General features: G+C 52.4%; 1 long non-coding RNA gene across 1 annotated transcript; it reads right to left on the bottom strand.

The window, feature by feature from the left end:
* Window positions 1-5,977: 5,977 nt before the first annotated feature.
* LOC119252188 (uncharacterized) lies at window positions 5,978-18,840 on the bottom strand. Its single transcript, XR_005126739.2, has 6 exons — window positions 18,686-18,840; window positions 9,433-9,693; window positions 8,899-9,183; window positions 8,127-8,387; window positions 7,877-8,014; window positions 5,978-6,428 (listed from the first exon to the last, which is right to left on the bottom strand). It is a non-coding gene; the product is annotated as an uncharacterized LOC119252188 (long non-coding RNA).
* Window positions 18,841-19,794: the final 954 nt, after the last annotated feature.

Here is a 19,794-nt window from a genome sequence, read left to right as displayed (position 1 = left end):
AAGTTAACAATGTTTTATCAGACACAATGCCCTGATAATGTACTCACACATATGCATTTCCAAGCCTCCTGCCTTGACCCTCTCAAACACATAAATGTACAGTTGCTATGGGCACAGTCAAACCACTTGAGCTCAAGTGAAAGGTAAAGAAATCGTTACCGTTAACATTTCTCCCTCTTAGGAACAAGAACAACAGGGGCTGAGTTTTGTTTTTACATAACCAGAGCATCCATTTCAAAGAGGATAATATTTGAATACCAACTTTATTAGGGTACACTTTACATAAAACATAATGTGTCTCTTTGAAGTGCACACCTGGCTGAGTTTTAGCAATTACACACATCCATGTCATCAGCACCCCAATGAAGATGTTCAACATGGTCACCCCAAAAGCCCAGTGATGAAATCTGTGCAGCCTTTGCAAGGAAGAAGACAGGCTTTACCCTATTGCTGTGAAAAGATGTGCCTGTGTACTTTTAAGCTTTCCCTGAGAGCTAGTGAACTCTTGATATGCAATTATAATACCACTTACACAGTATGTATTTTTTTTTATAGAGGCATGTTTTATTTTATTTATTTATTTGTTTGTTTGTTTGTTTTGTTTATACATGCACTGGGTACAGTCAGAAGCGCGGGAGGGTGAGAGAATTCACCAGAGCCAGAGCGGGGAGCAGAGCAGGCAGAAGGACCGAGGTACACTGCTGAGGGGAGCAGCGGGTGGCAGGAGAGGTCTGTGCACCATGTGGAACCCTCCTCCGGTGGCCAGGGAGCAGCAGGGAATCGAACTGGCGCCGCAGAGGCTGCGGGCAGCTTCGCAACCCAGCACTCAACCGCTGCGCCACCGGGGAGGCCCCTACACAGTATGTATTTTAAAGAAGAAAACTTGGAAAATATTCCTGAGGTTTTGACAGTGATGTCTCCAGGGGGTGATAACTTGGTGACTTACACCTTGTGTGAAACATGTGAAATTTTATCTCTTAATGTGAATTTGGATTTCTGTGGGGAGAGACTCAGGGAGAGACCATATTTAGTGAAAAATTATTATATTATTCATATCATATGAAGTGAATGCCCTATGCTCCAAAATGCTCATTAAAATCCAACATCAGACCCTTTCTCTTTGAAGATAATCCTCCACATTTGAATAGCATTGAATTTTTCTTCAGTGCTTTAGACAGACATATAAACAACTATTCATAAGAGCAGGTATAATGAAAAGAATGAGTTGTGGGCATGCAGGACGGTGCCTGGGTTATGCTCAGACAACTTCAAAACCTGAGTGTCTCATTGTCCTTAGCTTATACACAGACAGGCCACATAGTGTTCCTTGAGGCCAATAAGATGCCCACATGGTGCGGCAGACCTCTCCTGTCTCGCCTGCTGCTCCCCTCAGCAGTGCTTTCAGTCTGTCTGCCTGTTCTGCTCCCCACTCTGTCTCTGGTGAATCCTCTCACCACCCCCACACCTCTGGCCTGTACCTCAGTTCTTGTATGCATAAATAAATATTCTTCTGCTTCTGCTTCTTCTGCTTCTGCTTCTTCCGCTTCTGCTTAGCTGCTGCTTCTTTCTCCTTTTCTTTCTGTCTATGTCTCTCTCTTTCTCCCCCCACCCCTCTTTCTCCCTCTCTCTTTCCTTTATTTCTTACATAGTTGTTAATAATTGATTTCTCCCCTCAGTTATAGTCCCTACAAATCTCCTACCACCACTATCACCCATGAGCCGTCACCATCATCCCTTGTGCTCTTCCCTCCTCTGTTTCGACACCTTTTTTCCCCCTCCCCTCCCCAGCTATATGCATCAATCTATAGTTTGGCTGCAAGGTTTGGAGTATTTTTTACCCCAGTGTTGATTCCCTTATATTCCCGTTATACGTGAGACCATCCAATATTTTTCTTTTTCCTTCTGACTTATCTCCATCCATGTTGCTGGGAATGGCATACGTTTATCTTTTTGGTGCTGTGTAGTATACCATTGTGTATATAAACCACATCTTCCTGATCCAGTCATCTCTTTGGGGGCATTTAGATTGTTTCCTAATCTTAGCTATTGTAAATAGTGCTGCAGTACATAGGAGGGCAGGTTTCCTTTTGAATTAAAGTTTTTGTGTCCTTTCAGTAGATCCCTAGGAGTGGAATTTCTAGGTCATATGGTAGATCCATTTTTAGTAATTTGAGGAATCTCTGCACAGCTTTCATAGTGCTTGGACCATTTTACATCCCACCAGCAGTGTAAGAGTGTTCATTTTCCTCCACATCCTCACCAGCATTGGTTGTAGCCAGTTTATTTTGTTTTGTTTTTTACTATAGGCCATTCTCACTGTTGTGAGATGTTATCTCATTGTGGTTTGATTTGCATTCCCCTATTATAAATGATGTTGAGTATTTTCTCAAATACCTGTTGCCCATTTGCATTTTCTTTGAGACGTGTCTTTTTAGTTCTTCTGCCCATTTTTTGGCTAGGTTGTTTGTTTGGTTTTTGTTGAGTTCAGCTCCTTGTAGACCTTTGAAATCACTCATTTTTCTGTTGTATGGTGTGAAAATTGTATCCCAATCTGTGGGCCGTCTCTTCATTTAGGTTATTGTTTCTTTGGCTATACAGACCTTTAGATTTTTTTCTAAAGATTTATTTGTATTTATTCCTACGTAAAAAAACTGGGGTGTAGGCCAGAGGTGGGGGGGGGGGCGGGTGACAGGAATAACCAGAGACAGAATAGGGAGCAAAACAGGCTGATCTAGTGAAATACACTGCTGAGGGGAGTAGCAGGCAAGACAAGAGGTCTGCTGCACCATGTGGGTTAGCTCCCTGGCCAGGGATCAAACTCATGCTGCAGTGGCTGCTGATAGCTTGACCACCAGGAGGGTCTGCCTTCAAATTTTCTTATATAATAAACCGGCCCTTTTGGATATAAAAAAATTAAATAAAACCAAAAATTGCCATTTGAAATGGTTATGTTGGCAAATTTTATGTTATATATTATTTACCACAATAAAAGTTGTTAATTTTATTAATCCCATTAATTACCATTAATTAATTTAAAGTGTATTAGTAAGAGCTTAGCATTTCTTTTTTTTTTAAAGATTTTTTTTTTTTTATATAAGAATTGGTGTATAGGCCAGAGATGTGGGGGGGTGAGAGGATTCACCAGAGACAGAGCAGGGAACAGGACAGGCAGACAGACCGAAGTACATTGCTGAGGGGAGCAGTGGGCGAGACAGGAGAGGTCTGTCCCGCCATGTGGGTTACTCCCTGGCCTGCTGGGAACTGAACTCGTGGTGCAGTGGCTGCGGATTGCTTCATAGGTTGTATCTTAACCACTGTACCACCAGGGAGGCCTCAAGCTTAGCATTTAAGAGAGAGAAAGATGCAGGGTATAGAAAAGTGAAGGTAACACATGAGAAAAAAACAGAAAGTTCCTTGTTATGTCAATTATGGTCCATGGACCAGCAACATCAGGATCACATGAAACTAGAGAGAAAATCAGACTCACTGGCCCAAACCTTGACATCTTTAATGTGTCTGCATTTTAGCAGGTTACCAGGTAATTGTGCTGCACAAAATACTCTGCAGGATGGGGGTGAAAGGAGATCTCAAAGAGATGTAAAAGAATCCAATGTAAAAGAATCCAATCCAGATGGGTGAATTTAAGTCGGGTCCAGGAGAAATGAAGGTAAAATGGGTAAAATACCTAGTGTCCTCACTTCTTCAAAGTCATACAATAGAGGGGCTTCCCTGGTGGTGCAAGGGGTTAAGACACAACGAATGAAGCTGTCTGCAGCCACTGAAGCACGAGTTCGATCCCCGGACAGGGAGATAACAACATGGCACAGCAGACCTCTCCTGACTCGCCCGCTGCTCCCCTCAGCAGTGTATTTCAGTCAGTCTGCCTGTTCTGCTCCCCGCTCTGTTTCTGTGAATCCCCCGACACCTGTGCCTAGTACAACAGTTCTGGTATGCATAAATAATAAATAAATCTTTAAAAAGAAGTAATACAATAAATACCAAAGTCAAATTGTGAAAGTACATAGAAAATGACAGAAAAAAACAAAGGCAATTATGAACTCCAGGGAGAATAGAAAGTTGTGCAGCAGCTACAAGGACTAATATTTATGTATGAGAACACTAGTCATGGAAAAGAAAATATTGAATGAGTCAACTAAATGTAATCACTCTATGGGAAGCAATCACTCTATGTAGGAGTGGGAAGAATAAAAGAAAAAGAAAATATCTACTATTAACAATCACATCAATCACTGATGGATGCCACAACCAGAACATCAAGCAACAGTACTAAAGACATGGACTTTAGACATAGGAAAGTAAAAAGCCAACAGAATCATCTAAAAATACTGAAAATAGTTACCTGGAGTAAGGCAACAACTGAGAAGAGGACTACAATGGTGTCAATTTCAGGAGAAATCTTGCACAAATATTTGCATTGTGATTATAAACAGTTGTGACTGATTCAAATAAAAGCAAAAAGTTGCCTGAGTATGAAGTTTACTTGATGACAACTGAGTAACAAAGGACACTTGACAGTTAGCTAAAACGCAAAAATACCGGAATACAAGCCTGAATGAATGACATCAACCCTGAATAAAAACACGAAATATGTCAACACACACAAATATGAAAAGATGTATCAAAGAATTCTCTTTTCCAATTTCTTTTTGTTCACCCTGTGAACCTCAGTAAGGGGAACAGGACCCTCACCCTCCACTTCCTTCCAGGCAGGTCTTGTTGCCCACTGGGCTCCCCTCAAATGTTAGGTTTGTGGGTGGTGCAAACCCCCACCTCAGTGCTGTCGTCAGTGTTTAACCTAGTACGGGGTTAGTCATTCCTGACCAAGGAGAGTACCAACTGTCAGTGTGCCCCCCGAAGTGAGGAAGCATGATCCTCAGAGGGGGAGTGCCTCCTCTCCCTTGCAGAAATTTCCCTCTTGCAGAAACCTCACAGAACTAGGGGGGAGATGCTATGGTTGTGTGTGCTCCTCCACATTCAGTTCACTTGTCTCCTCAACTCAGTTGTCATACGCCCAGAAACCACTTCATCCCAGCAGACGCGCCTGTTCTGCGTGGTTGGCTGTCACAGCACAGGGGGAGGGGCATCCCAGGAACCCCCAAACCTGCCTACTAACTGCCTTCTACCATCTGCCTCATCAACACAAAACATAATCTAGTGCATGAGACCTTCCCTGCAGAGGAACTTTAATACAATTAGTGTGCAATGGAGAAAAGGAAAGAGTTTCCAAAACAAACACCCAAAATTACCCATGCCTTGTGCGTAAATGCCCAAACAAGGTGGGTTGAAAGCAGGACTGCTGAGGCCCAAAATCTTGCCACAAGTCTAAGGCACCTTCTGGTGTGGAACCATGGGAAAGGGGCAGAAGCGGCCAGGCAAGTCTTCAAGGAAAGGAGAAAAAATCAAAACTGAAATCAAGTAAAAGATGCCATCATCAGCCTCCCCACAGCCTCTCACACACGTTTCTGTCTTAAGTGTCTCCTTCCATGTCCCCATCCCTGGTACAAGCCAAGGCCAAGCAAGTGCAGCTCCTTCACATGTCTCTGCCCCTGTGCCTCGCCCAAGCCCTCCTCATGCTCCCCTTCCTGCCTTCTCCAGGTCTTCTCTAGCTTCTCCTCCAGCTTCCCCTCCCTGCTCAACCCCACCCTCCCTTCCCATGGGGCATGGAACCCTGGGGATTACCCTGTCACAAGGTCACCCCAATGCAGTGTCCCTGTTCCTCCGGAGATCAGCTCTGCCGTATCACCTGAGGTTCCACCATCAGGTCAGATTCTCTCCAGGCTCAATCCCTGAGCACTGGCCTCAGACCCCCCACTCGAGCTAGTCCAGCCCTTCATGCTTTCCTGTGAGTCTGGTAGTACTGGGAGCTGGGGAGCAGGAGGTGGGATTTTTAGTGCTCTATCTACCTCTCCATCTCCCCACAACCTCATAGTATCCCTTCCCAGACACATGAAATAATACACACACCATATATGTATGTTTAAAGATTTATAATATAAAATTGTAAAATACTGCACAAATGAAATCAATAGGTTTATATATAAATACACATACACATATATACATATACACACATATTACAAGATGTGCACTGAGATACAAAGTGACAGAGCACAAAGGAAAGCTGGTGTGAGAATCCTCAGGAGGTACAGAGGAAAGACAGTTACAGAGAATGCTGTTATCTAATTGCAGATGAGAAAACAAAGGCACCAAGAGAAAGTGCTGATGAGAGGAGTGCAGGCAGTGAGTCCACTCTAAATGTGCAGATGCTAAGAGCCCACAGTTGAGTCCCCGGACTCAGGCTCTGACAACAGAGGCTGAGAGCCCTGAGGCCCAGCAGCTTGAAGATCCGGACCAGCACCCAAGGTCCGTTTTCACCACTTGGCTCAGGTCTTGCAGGCTAACGGTCCCTGGGAAAAGAGACATCAATAAATGTTCAGTTGGCTGCAGAATATTGCCTTCTGTTTCTTCAGGAATTGCCCTTCGGTTGGCCCTGACTCCACCACATCATCACCAGTCCCTGCGCCCAGCACCACAAGGTGAGAGCTCGGAAGGGCCAGACTGAAGGACCAGATCCAGAAGCAGAAACCCAATGCCCCCCTCTCCAGCCCTGGCCTTCCCCTACCAGTGCCAGGGTCTCTGAGAGAGAGGTTAGGCCCAGCATCCAGGCCAGGGGGTGCTCACATACAGGGGCTTCTCTCCTCAGCTCCCAGCCTCCTCTCCTCACAGCTGCCTGTACCCCAGGGCCACTGCCTGCTCTCTTCCCCATACCCCTATCCCTGCAGTTCATCCTGCTTCTGCCCCAGCCCTGGTAAGCAGCTCCTAACTGCATGGCTATCGGGATCTTAGTGACATGCTAGGTGGCTGATGGGCCCTGGAGCACCTCAGAAAAGATCAGCCCTGCCCGGACCCTCGCGGCCCCCCAGGATCTCACGCTGCACTTGGCCCTGGTGCCTGGAGTCTGAGCTCCACCCCATGCTGCTGCCTGGCTGAGGCTCCCAGGCCCTCCCTCCTGTCCAGGCACTGGCTCACAGCCTTAGTGGGTCTGCTTCTCAGTGCAGTGAGGGACTCTGGAGACCCCTAGCCTGAGGCTAGGTCTGTCCTCTTTGACCCTGGACTGTCAGTGTCACCGCCCCCCACCTCCGATCTGGAACCCTCTTAAACAGGGAGCTCCCCAGAGAACTCCTGTTCACTTATACGCATCGCAAACCCGAAATTCGAGGAAACCCCATTAAGGCTAACCAACGACAGTCATAAGCCTCTGCTTTGGACTTCAAGTTCAAAGAAGGAAATTTGGAAATTAGCTCATGACTTTCATATTCTTTTGCATCCACATCTCAATGACAGAAGAAGCAACATTCTGACCCAAGGGGAGGGGGTGTCAAGCAGATGAGCAGGAGACCCACAGACCTGCCTATTTGAGCCCCTGGCTGTGGGGCTCAGATCACCACTCCCCAGAATTTAATCCTCCCACTAGGTCACAGGTGCTCTTATTGCTTGTTACCCCAAATCCAGGATCACACAGCCCCACCCCCAACATGCCCATGGTCCCAACACACCCCCGCAAGCCCTGGGGAGCCTGAGAGCAGGGACAAGCCTGAGGAGACTGAGCAGGGGACATGGTCTCTGCCACCCCATTACCCTCCTCCCAGGAGGGGGGCCCGGCTGCACACTCAGGGCCCTGGCTCTGGGCAGGGATAAGGGCGCAGAGGTGGCCCCCAAACCCATCACAAGGACCCCACTCGAACTCCTGTTACAGAGGCCAGTCATCCCTCTCCTAGCTGCAGAGTGGGTGACGTGAGACCCTGGTCACAGGTAGAAAAGGCCCTCCCTCGCCACCTACAGCCCCGTATCTCACCTGGACATTCCCCAGCTGATGTCTTTCTGAGCCAAAAGTTATAAAGAAGGACAGCAGCGAAAAGGACAGTGAAACTGGCACCGACAGCGATACCCCAAGACACAGCTGGCCATGGACGCCGATGCACTGGCTCCTTTCCTAGAAAAGATCTTATTTTAACCTGGGCACCCAGAGCCACAGGCCTGCTCTCCACCCCATCCTGATCCCCAACCCTACAAGGTCCAACTCCCACAGATCACCCCAGGCTCACCACAGGTCACAGTGCAGTTCCAGTAATGTTCCACAGAGCAGGTGACCCTCTGCTCCTCTCCTTGGGGAACCCATAGGGTCACCCAGGACCAATAGGTCCCATTCTCATCACGCAGGATACCCCCAGGCAGCTGGGCATCTGGGCTCAGAGGCTCATCGTCCTGAGGCCAGACCAGTGAGATATTCCAGGGAGAGAAGCCGGATGCCCAGCAGGTCATGATGACCATGCCCTCCGAGGCAGGGCTGCAGGTGGCATTCACAGCTGGGGGTACCGGGAAGAAGCACAGAGTCAGTTAAACACAAGGCCAAGCCCTGCTCCCCAGTGAGGGAGACTGAGAGACCAAGGCTGCTCCTTCCCACCTCGATCACTGACCATGGAACTTCCCCAGGTGGTTCTGCACCCTGGGGCCCAGCTCCTCAGGCTGGTGTGAGGAAGGCCCGGGACCCACATGCTGAAGCTGAGGAGGGGGTTGGGAGGGGTGGGCTCCTGCACAGGAGGGACCAGGAGGGACTGACAGGCTGGGAGCCAGCAGGGCTGACGTCCACTCTGAGGGCTTCCCCTCCTTCCTGACCCCCGGCTCTCCCACTCAGTGCTCCGTAGCTCCCTGGTTTCCGTGCCCTCCCTGGCTCTTGTCTTCACCCAGGGGGATAACAGTGCAGGCACCTCACAACACCACACCCCTGAGACCATTCAGGCAGCTCATAGTACTGGCGGGTCTCCTTGGGCAGAGCTGGAAGACAGGCTGGGGGGTATGGGGTGCCCAGAGCCTTACCTGTTCTCTAAATGAAGGCCTTCCAGGATTCCCGATATCTCCGCAGTTTTCCACAAACGTCACCACGCACAAGGGCCCAGGAATTCTGGCTTCCAATCCTATCTGTGTCCCAGGATTTCTTGACTTCCACAGCCAAGGGAAGAACCGAGGACTGGGGTGCTTCCCACTCATGGGTCGTCTCGTTATAGAAGAGGAAGGGCTCCCCGTTATAGAAGGACCGCCAGAAGGCCCTGGTGGTGTCTTCCTGGATCTCACAGCCCCGAACCTCCTGGAGGGAACGGGAGCCTACCCCCAACACAGACCCAGTGGTAACTCCCCCAGTCCTGTGTCCCCTGCTCCCCCAGGGGAGAAACTCACACCACCCCCGCCCCCACTCTCCCCACCTCTCCCTGTGCTGGCTGAAGAGACATCACCTCTGTGCTGAAGTCCCCACCCCCATTCTCAACCCCCCACAGCAAATCCAGTGGAAAGAGACAGGCCCCACCGGCTGCCCTAACTGTCCTGGGAAAGGCCCCCCATGCTTGCCCCTCTCACCTCCACTCTGGCTCTGCTTTTCCCTGATATCTGCCAGCTTCCTCAAGAGGTCCCTCCTGTCCCCTGTAAAGCCACTGGTCACTGTGTCCCCCGGCTCAGCCCCCAGGACTACTCATGCCAGCAGGCCTGGGGTGTCTGGTCTGCTGTTCCCACTGTCGTAGCGCAGGATGAGCTGATCATCCAAGTGTTCCTTGGCAACAAATCGCGAGTACAGCGAGGCATCCTGGGTCTCCGTGAGCTCATACTGAAGCCTGTGGGGTCCTGGGGAGAGAAATGAGGCAGGTATGAGCTACCTGAGCATTAGAGTTACCTGAAGCTGCATGTCCTGAGCTCCTAGAGACCTGGGGGCTGCAGACAGGGCTGTGTTCGTAGGGACAGGAGGAGGATTCGCAGCACAGGACACCAGGCAAGGAGAAGGAAGGAGAGGGCCCAGGGAGGGGCAGGGAGGGGCAGCCTGGGGAGGGAGAGCACAGGGACGGGGCGATGGACCAAGGGGACTGCACCTGAGAGGGGAAATCAAATTCTGTACAAAAGTCAACAACTATGTAAGAAAATAAATCTAAGAAAAGGAAGGAAGGAGAGGGGTGAAGGTGGAAAAGGGATGGAGAGGGGAAATTGGGGTCAGAGGTCAAGAGAGGGGGCACCGGGTCCCTAGGAGGACTGGGGGGTCTTGTCAGAGAGCAGCGAGGGGATGTGAGGGTCCAGAGCAGGGGTCAGAGGTCAGAGCAGCTGTGGTGTGAGGCAGGAGGATGACATGAGCCAGGCAGGGCTGTGGTTCCTCAAGGACAGGTTGGGGAGGTGGATGAACCTGCCCAGGACCCGGAGAGAGGCAGGTGCAGGGACTGGGAGTCAGCCTGTGGGCCCAGGGAGAGTTTAGATTGGGGAGGCAGTTCAGGGTGATGCAGGTGGTGATGAGGCCCCTCCATAGAGGGGGCCGCATCTATCAGGCAGCAGGTGGGAGAAAGCCACAGGGTGGCGGATCTGTGGGGTCGAGGAACCCAAAGGGGTGACGGCTAGAGGAACAGCATCAAGAGCAGCTCTCAGGTCTGGGAAGGGCAGGGGTTGCAAGAGAAAGGGGCAGCTGGAAGATTGGTGCTGAGGGCCAGGACTGGGGACCAAAATGAGCAGGGCCTGGGTTGGGGTAGGGAGGGCAACTGGGTAGGGTGCTGACCAGAGAGGAGGGTCTGGGGTGAGGACAGCAGGCGTGGGGAAGGGCCCGTGGTGAGGGCCCAGGAGCAGGAGCTGCACTGGCTGGAGGTGGGAGCTGAGGCCAGAAGACAGGGAGGTCTGTGCACAGGGGCTGTGCCTGCAGTCAAGGCAAAGATGCGGAGCTCCCAGGCTCTCCTGGATGAGGCGGGGGGGGGGGGGCTAGCATGGAGGGAGATACCTGAGGCACAAAGCACCCTCAGAAAGCAGGGCTTAGTAAAATGGGGGGAGGTAGGCTCCATCAGGTGAAGGCTCCTGGCAGGCAATGGTGCAGGAGGGAGGAAGAAAACGAGTGAGGAAGAGGACGACACCCTAGAACACAGAGAGGAGGGACAGCAGGGAAGGGGGCAGCAAAGATCAGGGGACAGCAGGGAGGAGGATCAGCAAAGAGGGGGTACAGCAGGGAAAGGGGCATCAGGGATGGGGGATAGCTGGAAAGGGGGGCAGCTGGGAAGGAGGGGAAACAGAGAAAGGGAAGGTGGCAGGAAGGTGAGAGTGTCAGGGAGGGGAGCAGCAGGGAGGGGGCAGCAGGTGAGACCAGAAGGTTGGGGAGAGGGATGGAGTAGGAGGGGTCCACATGCAGGACAGAAAAGAACTGAGGCACTGTTAAGGCAACCTGGGAAGGTGGGGTATGGCCCAGATGCAGGCCACAACTTTACTGCTTAAATAACATCAATACATAAAAAAAATATACATAAGTATATCACGAGGGGTGTGCAACCAGCCAAATCCCCACTGACCTTCCTCAAGAACCCCCCAAAGGCTACACCCTTCCTGAGAGGGCCCCAAGGCATGCAGGGGACCCCTCCCAGACCCCAGAAAGGCCCAGGCTCCTGCCCACCAGGACCCATGAAGCCCCCTCACCAGCGCCCAGGGTTAGGGAGGAGGTGAGGGCAGCCAGAAGCAGAACAGGGCACTGGCCCATCCTGAAGCTGGCAACATTCCGTGCCTGACAGGAGTGAGCTGGCCTAGGCGGAGGAGGCCAAGGCAGCAGCAGAGACCACAGCTGCAGTGGAAGCAGAATGTCAGCTGGAGGCAGAAGCCAGGAAGGCAGGACCACTCAGGTGAGCAGCGATGTGCTCACATCAAGGCCTGTCAATTGTTTTCCCTGCACTTCCTGCCCCTCCTGCTCAGCCAACATGACACTAATGCCAAAACCAATGACAACACACACAAAAGAAGAGGGAACCTCCAGGTGGTGCAAGGGGTTAAGATGCAAAACTAGGAAGGTCACCTCAGCCCACTGCATCCTGAGTTGGATCCCTGGCCAGGGAGCTACCCACATGGCACAGCAGACCTTTCTGACTTGCCCGCTGCTCCCCTCAGCAGTCTATTTCAGTCAATCCACATGTTCTGTTTCCCACTCTGTCCTGGTGAATCCTCTCACCCCCTCACACCTCTGGCCTATACCCCACTTCTTGTATGCATAAATGAGTAAATTTTCAAAAAAAAAAAAAAGAAAACTATGGGCCAATCTCCCTAATGAACACTGATGCAAAAATCCTCAATAAAATCCTTGCGAACAGAATCCAACAAAGCATCAAAAGGATAATATACTATGACCAAGTGAGATTTACCCCAGGGTCACTAGATGGTTCAACATCCAAAAATCAGTTAATGGGGGCCTCCCTGGTGGCGCAGGGATTAAGACGCAACCTATGAAGCAATCCGCAGCCACTGCAGCACAAGTTCGATTCCCAGCTGGCCAGGGAGAAACCCACATGGTGGGACAGATCTCTCCTGTCTTGCCCGCTGTTCCCCTCAGCAGTGTTCTTCGGTCTGTCTGCCTGTTCTATTCCCCACTCTGTCTCTGTTGAATCCTCTCGCCCCCCTGTGCATCTCTGGCCTGTACCCCAATTCTTGTATAAAAATAAATAAATCTTAAAAAAAAAAATTTCTCAAAAATCAGTTAATGTAACTCAACCCATCGACAAAAAGAAAAAACTAAAATCTTATAAACAGATACTGACAAATCATTTGACAGAATTCAACGTGCACTCATGATGAAGGTCTGGAAATCCTCGGGACAGAAGGCACACGCCTGACCTAACACGGTAAAATTCATCTGTGACAAACACACAGGATGTCCCCTCTCACCACTGCTTCTCCGTGTAATCCTGGAAGCCCAGTTTACTCCTGGAGGAGCAACAAGGCAAGAGAAAGACACACACGGAATCCAAACAGGGAAAGAAGATGGAAAACTAGGACCTCCCTGGTGGTTCAGGGTGAAAATGTCCGCGCTGTCAGGCTGTGGCCAGAAGCCTCCGCCTCAGCTTGAGCCCCACAGGCAGCTGAGCTAACCCAGGCCCCGCAGACCTCTCCTGTCCAGCCTGCTGTCCCTTCTTTTAAAAAAAGAAAATTTTTTTTTATTTACACAAGAACCGGGGTACAGACCAGATTCATGGGAGGGTGAGAGGATTCACCAGAGACAGAGTGGGGAGAACAGGTAGTCGGGCTGAAATACACTGAGGGGAGCAGCGGGCACGACAAGAGAGGTCTGCCTCGCCATGGGGGACTCTCCCCGGCTGGCAGAAATTGAGAATGTGGGCAGCTGAACTGAGCGGAGGGGAGAGGAGGGGCGGGGCTCGCGGCACGTCATGTCCTGCCGCCAAGTCGTGTCTTGTGTGTCCTGTTCTGTGTCCCCAGCCTCCTCCACTGAGCCCAGGGAAGCAGAGCAGAAGAGGGAGGCGGAGCGCTCCAGCCTCACAGCACTGCCCTCAACCCGCCACCCACCGGGGAGGCCCTGCCTCCCCGTATTTCAGGGCCTGCCTCCCTGTATTTCAGGGCCTCCCTGGAGGGGCAGGGGTGAAAGGCAGGGCCACCCCCGACCCCGGAGAGGGCGCCCTCCCCTCCCCCGCCCCCAGCACCACGGAGCTAACCTGGCTGCGTCCTGAGTTCCATCCCCTGCCGGGGGCTGACCCCCCTGCACAGCAGCCTCTCCTGTCCGGCCCTGCTCCCCTCGGCAGTGCATTTCAGTAGATGCTCCCGTTCTGCTCCCCACTGTCTCTGGTGAATCCTCTCACCGCCCCCCCCCCCCCACCGCTGGCTTACACCCCAGTTCTTGTAGCATAAATAAATATTCAAAAAAAAAAAACCAAAAAACCCACACTTGTATTTCAGTAGATCTGCCTGTTCTTCCCACTCTGTTTCTGGGGAATCCTTTCACCCCCCCACACCTCTGGCCTGTACCCCAGTTCTTGTGCATAAATAAAAATGAATCAAACGAAAAAAAACCCACAGACCACACCCCTCCTGACAGGGTCCCCAAGACACCCAGGGGACCCCTCCGGGACCCCAGAAAGGCCCAGGCTCCTGGCCCCCGGGACCAATGACCCCCACTCACCAGCGCCCAGGGCTACAGAGGGGACAGGGGCAGCCAGAAGCAGAACTGGGCACGGCCCCATCCTGCATTGGCCTCCGGAGGCGCCAGCTACCAGACCCGCCGCCGACCCCGACAATCAGCGCCGCTCGAAGAAAGTGACAGCAGCCAGAAGCAAGACTGCACAGCCCGAAACACAGCACTGTATGGACGGGATGGACCCCACTGCTCCGCCCACCAGCAGCGCCACCAACCAGAGGCGCGGGCGGCCCCAGCGGCCCAAAGCGCAGCACAGGGGCCTGGAGAGCCCCGAGGACACACCCCACAGGACACTCGTCTAGGCAGCGGCTGAGACACACAGCAGAAAGGGAAGCCACAGAAAGAGAAACCCGGACGGGGCCAGCGAGGGCAGGACAGCCCACGATCAGCCCTCGGAACCAGCCCTCGGGCCGCCTCTCAATTGTTTTCCCAGCATTTCCTGCCCCTCCCGCCCCTTCCACAGCTCCCTTAGGAAAGCAAAAAAAAAAAAAAAAAAGAATGGAGGGAGGAAAGCAAATACGTGGACCCAGGGTCGGGAGGCCTGTGCAGGGGAGAAAAAATGGACAAAGCTACAAGAGCCTAAGTTTAGGATCCCAAAGTCCCAGGAAGTGGTTCTGAGCAGCTGGGAAGGGCCCAATCCCAGCAGCCCCCGATCACTGCTCCTGCTCCCCCACAGAGCAAGGCCTCCCCCAGCTCCTGAGGAGACTCCAAGGAGCCTCTCCTGCTCCCTCCTCCTCTCCTTTTCTCCCTGCACACCCTCCAGGCCTGCACCAGGGTCACGGGGAAAGTCACCAGAGACTGGAAGAGATGGAATAATGCAGATCTCTGCCTCCTTCGAAGCTTTATCCCTCAGGCTCCAAACTCTCTAAGCCCCCAAAGCCCCACAGCCATTATGGTCTCCTCCTCCTCTCCCTTCCCCCTTCCAACTCCCTGGGCAGTGTCCACGTGCAGGTGGGTGTCAGAAGCCCTGGTCTAGTCCATGATCTGACCCTCCCTGCCCTTTCCTTAGGAACCGTCTTTCATCACAGTGGTGTAAGCTAAGAGTGCAGGAGGTGGAGGGAAAGTGTTTTCTCCCCCACCCCCAAGGAAAGCAAAGGGATTAAGGGGAGACCTGAAGGTGGAGGGAGGGGGTTTCATTGGTCCTGGTGGGCAGGAGCCAGTGGCCTTTCCAGGAGGTGGGAGGTGAAAGGTTTGGCGCAGTAAAGAAAAGGAGAGCCAGGCTAAATTTCTCAAAGGGAGGGAAAGTTTATTGCGCCCCGGGCGGACCTCACGGACCCAAGGTGGGGGTCAGTGAAGCCGCGCACGTTGTTAGGGGGAAGCAGGGTTTTACAGGGTGAGGAGAGGTCAGGTGGGAAACTGGGCTCCTACGGTGGGAAAGTTTGTTGGGGGGGGGGGAGTTTTGTGGGGCAGGTAGAGGTTCTTTGTCTGAGAAGAGACTTGTAGGGGGAGGGGGAAGGCTCACTGCCAGAATCCTCCAGGCAGGTATCCGCATTCCTGCCCCCCAGGTGGGCTTCCTGGTAGGCTTTTGCATTCCGGCCTGCTGCATGGACCTTTCAGGAGGGAGTCTGGGTGACCTTCTCAAAAGGGTGTGGCCTTTGTGTGTGTGTGTGTTGGGGGGGGGTTCTTGAACCCATCTTACCATCCTACAGCCCCACTAAGACATGAGCCACTCAGGATGAGGAGCTCTGTCATGTCATCTTTGTCTCCCTGCCATGCTTTTTATTTTTAGCCTTGAACTCTGCCTGTCTCTACTGGCCTATAAAACCCTGTGTATGGAAAAGTCTTGTTGCACAGTTTTAACAATTTCCTAGTTTTCAGATTCACTTTATCATTATTACTTGGCCCACCATCATTTCCCCGCCCCATGAGGGATGGCATCTCAGGGATTCTTTTCCTTGCCCAAGTCACAATGAAGTAGAAAATGACCAGGGGCTGGAAGGCCAGGCTCTGTCACACAAGATAACCACACACTCTCACAAACCCCCACCCCACGCCTGTTCAGTGGAACTCAGCAAAGCAAATGCTCACCTGGGAAACGGGAGCTGTACCGTACCGTTTCCGCAACATTTTTTGCCCAAGCTTTATAAAAACCCACAACCCATGTTACTTGGGGCTCAGGCCTTTCAGAAATAATCCGATGACCCCTCGGTGTGACTGTTGTCATGTTTGGAGTCAGGGGGTTTGGAGTGCGGGGTCCTTGGGTTCACTCTGGGAAAAGTGTCACCAGAGCTCCTGTTTCAGCCACACACGGCAAGTTTCTCCACGAGACAGAGACGTTAGTTCTATTTAAAGGGCAGGTTTGTAGGGAAAGGGACAGAAGAATAAAGGAAACTTGCTTAGACACAAGCGGGCAGGAAGAGCTAAGAGGCCTGCATGGTTGCAGGCGGGCGGCCTTGAGGAGAGCGGCCTCCACTGAGGGAGGTGAGTGAAGAGAAGCCCCAGCATGGCACAGGTCACGGGCAGGCAGGAGGCTGCTGCCCTGCAGAGGAGAGGTGGTGAAAGAAGCACCTGCAGAGTCACAGGTGGGCAGAGGGAGTGCTGCTCCAAGCCAGTGCAGAGACTGCACTGATAGAGCCTTCTGTTTTGGGAGGGGCTCACCTCTTGTGAGCCTTCCCTTAGCTGCTGATTTGGGAGAACTATGCAGACTTGAAAGGGACCAAGATTCTACAGTGGGTTCCATTTTCATATCTTTCCCTTTGGATGCACATTAGGATGCCTGCTTGGATGTTATGCTTTGTAATCTAGGCCTCTAAGGATCCTCTAAGGATCTTAGTTTCTATAACTGTGTTGTCTGTGTATAAGGATCTCAGTTTCCATAGCTGTGTCAATGGCTATGCTAATCTCTTCTGCCCCCATCGTCTTGTGTGAGCAGGTTTCTGATCTTGTGGTGTTTCCTTTCCAGTTGTTTTTTTTTCTACTCTTGTCTTCCATCATGAAGAATAAATCTCTCTCTCTCCCCCCCACCTCTGAGCACAGTCTGGCTTCTCCTGGAAACTGCCATAACAAGGACAGAGGCAGTGGAGAGGGAGAGGGAGCTCAGCCCTGCTAAATCCAAGGTGACCGTGTCCACCCCACTTCTCAGGACTTCCTAGGGATGGCAGCGCCAGGAAACTCTCATTCTGCTTACACTCAATGCCAAAAAGACTTGTAATAATTTAAAAATGGAACCTCCCAGGTGGCCTAGGGTTTAAGTCTCAGACCTATCAAGGGCCTGAGTTGAGCCTCTCCCCCTAGAAAGCTGACCCACATGGCTCAGCAGATCTCTCCTGTCTGGCCCCCTGCTCCCCTCAGCAGTGCATTTCAGTAGATCCACCTGTTCTGCTCCCCGCTCTGTCTCAGGTCCATCCACTAACCTTCCGCGCCTCTGACCTACACCCTAGTTCTTCTTTGCAAAAATAAATTAAAAAAAAATTAAAAATGGTAATACTGGAGATGGGCCCATTCTGGAACCTTGGCCCCTTTCTAGTTTTGCCTTCTTATCCAAAATCAGCAACAAACAGGCCACTCCGGAGGAGTGAGCCCTCCCAAAGAGAAAAGGACTGTATCAGAGCAGTCGCTGCACAGGCTGGAGGCAGCACTCCCTCTGCCCACCTGTGACCATGCAGGTGCCTCTTTTCACCAACTCTCTTCCTCTGCAGGGCAGCAGCCTCCTGCCTGCCTGTGACCTGTCAAGGCCGCCTGCCTGCAACCAGGCAGGCCTCTCTCAGCAAACCTGTCCCTTCTGGGGCAGCTCTTCCGGCCCGCTTGTGTCTATGCAAGTGTCCTTTATTCCTCTGTCCCTTTCCCTAATAACCTGCCCTTTAAATATCACTACCGTGTCTGTCTCGTGGAGAAACTCGCCTGGGACACTCGCCGCGGGCCGCTGAAACGGGAGCTCTGGTGACACCTTTCCCAGAGTGAACCCCAGGACCCCGCACTCCAACCCCCTGACTCCAAAAACGACATCAGGACCAATAACACTGTTAGGTGTGTGGCCCAGCGTGTCACAGATGGCTGCTTTACGAGGGGAAGCAAATCCTACTCCTTCTGGGAGGGTGGGGGAGGCCCCGCGGGTCTAGGGCTCTGGATTGGGGGCGCTCCCTGGGATAGAGCTGGGGCTCCCCCTTCCCCGCGAGGACTCAGGTTTTCTGTCCTAAAAACGATCCCCTCCCCATTATAGGGCAGCCCGGATACAAAATGGGGTGCCTGACTGTGGGTCCTCACCTGCGCCCTTAAAAGGACTTATCAATGCTCTACTGCAGGCACACATGAAAGGTTAATAAAAGGTTTATTTACAAGGGAAGGGGAAATGAGGGAATGTACAGCTCAGGGAGAAAAGTGGGAGACAAAGTTTTAAAGGAGTCCTACCCGATCCACCGATCTGGAATCCCAAATGGATCTCTGAGAGCTGGCCACAAGCCAGGAGCCGTGAAGCCAGGAGGCAAGGAAAAGCGAGCCACTCCAAGGCCCACGTGTTTGGTTTTTATATCCAACTTGGCTGCTTAACTCCACCTCAGGTTCCAGCCACCCTCCCTTTGGTGGTGACGGGATTTGTCTTTCCCAATGTCCTGATGGCTTTGGTCTGGAGTGGGGGTGGAGTCCACAAAGCCTGTATGGGATTAGTTCAGGACATCCTTTCCCCCTAACACCCCCACCTGCCTTGAGGCCCCTCCGGGCTGCCCTCCGGACGCCTTTCTCTCCTCCGCTCACCTCTGGGCTCCTGGACTCACGAGCTTGGGGGCTCTTCCTTCCCGTGAGGACCCCGTCGCACCCGCTGCGGACTCCGTTTCAGAAAATGGAGACAGACGCGGAGGGTGGCTGGGGCGCTGCGCGTGCGGAGCCAGCATCATAGAGAGTCTGAAGCTCGCCCCGCCCCCAATCGTGGCGGAAGGAACCAGTTTTTCCTTTTTTTATAAAAAAGGAGGGAGGAGGCGCTTGGAGCCGGGCGGGGGGTTCGCAAGCCGCGGGGCTGTCCCTCCCGCAGTCGCGACACTGCGCAGCCCGGGCCGGGGTCCTGGGGCCTGGAGGGGGGTCCTGGGGGCGCCTCTTTCAGGCAGATTCCGGGGCCCGCACGAGGGAACGGTTCTCGCTGCCCACGTGCCCCCGAAAACCCTTCCCGGACCCCCGCCGCCCGGGCCGCCCCTGGAGGGGCCCCGCCGCCCGGAGGGACAGCGACGGGCAGATCCGGGGAACCCCCCCCGGGGTGCCCCCCTTCGGGGAGGAACGTGACGAGACCCGGGGTGTCCCCCCCCTACAGACTGGGCCTCCCCGAGCCGGGGCGGCGGCGCCTTCCCCGCGGCCAAGCGGCGGGGCGAGCGCGGGCCCGTGTCCCCGCCTGACCGTCCAGGTGCGCGCACCTGAGCTGCCGCGGGCTCGTGCGTGCAGGGGGGAGGGGGGAGGGGAGCGCGTTTGGGGAGGGCAGAGGAGGGAGTGCTGAGGAAAGGAGAAACAGGAGGGAACCTACAAAGGGGAAGTAAATGTTACTTATTAAGAAATCTGTGGTTTTTTAATATGTATTTAATTCCCATCAATGAAACATTTTATTTAAATTTATTTAGGTAAATAATATTTTAACAGATGCAATGTACTGTCTTTCTAACCTTTCCTTTCCCCGGTCTACAGTTCTCACTTATGTACATTTCCAGGTCTCTTGCCTTGATCCTCTCAAAACACAGAAATATAAACTTGGCTATCAGTACAGCCAAACATGAGCTCAAGTGAAAGGTAAAGGAATATTATCGTTAACCTGTCTACCTCTTAGGAACAAGAACAACATGGGCTGGGTTTTATTTTTTTATTTTTAGCTTTAAAGATTTATT

This window comes from Talpa occidentalis, unplaced genomic scaffold (genome assembly GCF_014898055.3).
Source record: "Talpa occidentalis isolate TD23 unplaced genomic scaffold, MPIMG_talOcc4v2.1 talOcc4.2, whole genome shotgun sequence".
Taxonomy (NCBI): Eukaryota; Metazoa; Chordata; class Mammalia; order Eulipotyphla; family Talpidae; genus Talpa; species Talpa occidentalis.
Note: the sequence above shows the minus strand (reverse complement) of the source record. Positions and strands in the feature narration are given on the sequence as shown.